Source organism: Pteropus medius, unplaced genomic scaffold (assembly GCF_902729225.1).
Source record: "Pteropus medius unplaced genomic scaffold, Ma_sr-lr_union100, whole genome shotgun sequence".
Lineage (NCBI taxonomy): Eukaryota > Metazoa > Chordata > Mammalia > Chiroptera > Pteropodidae > Pteropus > Pteropus medius.
This window is the reverse complement of record NW_024349800.1, coordinates 66,100,611-66,103,770: the sequence shown is the minus strand read 5'-3', so window position 1 is coordinate 66,103,770 and position 3,160 is coordinate 66,100,611.

Below are 3,160 nucleotides of genomic sequence, written 5' to 3'. Positions count from 1 at the left end.
CTAAAAAATAACTTTCTGACAACTATAAATGGCTAATGATGAAATGTGTTGCTGTGTTAGGTAGTAAGCTCCCCATCACTAGAAAAGTTTGAGCAGAGACTACATGAGCATGCACTGGGGCTACAGAAGAGGGGGTGCAGCATATCCTACGGATGCCTGCCCATATCCCCCTTCTCTTATCTCTTTGGTGCATACTAGCCTTCCAACTGCCAGTACCTGCATTTCTTTGCCTGATAGCTTTCTCTGTCCCCCAGGGTCTATTTTGCTGTCTACTAAGTATACTGGCAGTGCCAAGGAATTCATGCCCCCAGGAGCAGTCTTTTCTATGTCACCTGGCCAGAGAGAGACCAAAGCCTGGACTGAGCAGGAAGCTAGTGAGATTCTTTGCCTACTACCCACTAGGCCTGGGCACCATAGGCCACAGGTGTAGTATGATTAAACTGTATTTTCTGGTGGGGAGGGGAGAGAGACACAGATGTTCAGTAGGTGTGGTAGACCTGTAATGTGCTGCACAGAGCCTCTTCAGTGAAGAACTTTTTGACCTGCTGGAGAAGTAATCAACAGACAGACTTCAGCAATCAACTCCTTCAGAGATGGCTTCAGCTACAGAAAGCTTCCTGCCCAAGGTTATCTCTGTTTAGGGGCGACCCACATCCAATGATAGACTGATGCAGGAATAAGAATCCCTGGTCATCTTAGCTGGATTTGGGAGAGCTCTGAAGGGCCAATCTAGGGCTCCCTGTGGAGTTGCCAGTGCTGCTGTTGGTCTGTGTAAAAGCTGGGCTCCACCCTCTGCTCGCACTTACTTCCTATCCTTCTTTTCCACTGGCGTGGATCTCATGGCACTCCTCAATAAACACCCTGCTGGCTAAACTCCATCTCAGAGGCTGCTCCCCAAGGAACCCACCCTATGACAATGAGACATCATTCCTGGTACTCAGCTGAGCTTCTAGAAATCAGTTTGCTAGCCTTTCCCCTTCTTGAATTGTCAGCAAGCTCTACCTACCTTAAAGAGTAGATTTGGGGCCAGGTCCAGCTCCTTCCCCACTGGTCTTCATCTTGGCTTCTCAAGGAAGGGATATATATGGACAGGCTGGTGGGAGTAGGGTAGCTGCTTCCCTGATGGCCATGTCCTTTCCCCCCAAAAGATACATATGCCACTACGACGATGTTCCATGTGGATACCTCAGGCACTGTGCACCCAGATAAACCTAGTCACGCCCCCCGCCCCTGCCACCAAGAAGATAAAACAGTCATGTGCCCCAAAGCAGCATCTCTGGATCTGTGAGGTGCATTCTAGCAGCTGGGACTGTGATGGGAGCTTGCTTTATTAGATCCCATTATAAATGAATGATTTGCCATCTCCGAAGACAAATGGGAAACTTAATGTAGAGGTATCCTGTCTGGGGAAACTGGAGAGTTATGGATGTTAGCTTTGTAGCTTTATGAAAGCACTTTCTTATAGAAACTGAAATGACCAAGATTAGATTGAATTAGTATGTACTGGTATGAGCTTCCCCCTCCCCTCCCATCCATCTTCATTTTTTTTTTAGGGAAAAGATTTGCCTCCTGCGTGAGCATTTCATAAAAATGCAAAGCCCAAATTTGGGTTTGGTAATTAACAGAGCTGCCTCCTGGTGCTAAAGAGGCAGCTGCCCAGCTGGGACTCTCTGTGGTGGCAGGGAAAGAGACGCCCTCTATTGGCTTCCCTCATAGGTGGTGTCTATGCCACCTTCCTGCCACCCTCTCCCTTCCCCTAGGAGCCAGGTATTTCCCTCATCTGTCCCTAGAGTACAGATGGATTAGTGAGACCTCTATCCCAGCAACTAGATTCCTGCCCTCCTTCTGTGGGATGGACTCTCCCCATCCCTTAAAGATCTCACTGTCCATCAGTGTTTTCCCCAGCCTGAACTTTAGACCCAGGACCCAGCTGGGTGACAAGGCTCTCTGACAGCAAACAAATCTATCTGATAAACGTCTGAGCATTGTCGATACTAAGCACAGTGCCAGGCACCGGAGAAACAAGATAAACATGCTGAGGCTCTGCCTTTGAGGAGATCTATCTAATTGAGGGTAGAAATGTGGACATGGATAATTTCCAGATGAGCACTTTCTCATAGAACTTCCTGTGATGATGGAAAATTTCTATATCTGTGCTATTCGGTGTGGTGGCCTCTAGCTTTGTGTGGTCTCAAGGAATAACTTAAGAACAGAGTTCTAGAGAGGAATTCCAGGCTTAGTTTTTTCAGCCAACCTTTCTGGAATCTCAGGCAAATTTCTTCTGTGATTTAAGTCTCAGTTTCATCTTCTATAGAACGGGTTGTTAAAACCTGATCTGCCTCTCTAAAATATCAGAGCCCAAAGACCTAGTGTTCATCTGGCCCAACCTCCTCATTCTGTGAAGGGATGAGCAAGGCCGTGATCTGTTCGGTCTCATGGCAGGAAGTGACAGAATCAGGTCCTTAACTCCTAGTTCCTGGCTTTTTGACCCCAGCAGGTTGTTGATAGGGGTGCTGTGGGGATTGAATTTGAAAAAAAGAAGGGAAGATCTTTGGAGATTCAAAATGGTATCTAAGATCCTGAGCCTTCTGGAATCATGGTGGCTGGTGAAACCACCCATAGGAACCATAGTATTGAGGTCTGGCCCACATTTGAAGCTTAGAGGATTCACATAGAAGGGGCCTTATCTGTGGTATGACACTACTTTAGGCCCAGCACACACCCCACCGTCAATGTCTGCCCCAAACATCAGCATGATAAAGGATTTCTAAGAGTCAGACTACAGAAGGTGATGACAAAATTGTGCATATTCCAGGAGGTAAATGGGAGCCCCAGATTTAGGGGGCCCTGAGAAGTTAAGAACCTCTCAGATACTTTATCGGATTTGGGGGCTGACTTGTTGAGTGCCCAGAAAAAGTGTCAGTGAATGAGGAGTTCCAGCATGGCTTCTGCAGCTGCCTTTGAGCCAAGGAACTTTATGGAGATGGAGAGGCCGAGCCCCTAAATGAAATAAAAGTGGAAGAATCCTCACAATGGCCTCCAGGGGGGTGTCAGCACAGAAATAGAATTTAAATAAAGTGTTGAATGCTGTGTTTGGAGATGAGAGGGGACAGAATCAGTTAGTCTCAGGTGGAGTTATTTTAAATTTAAAACACAGATT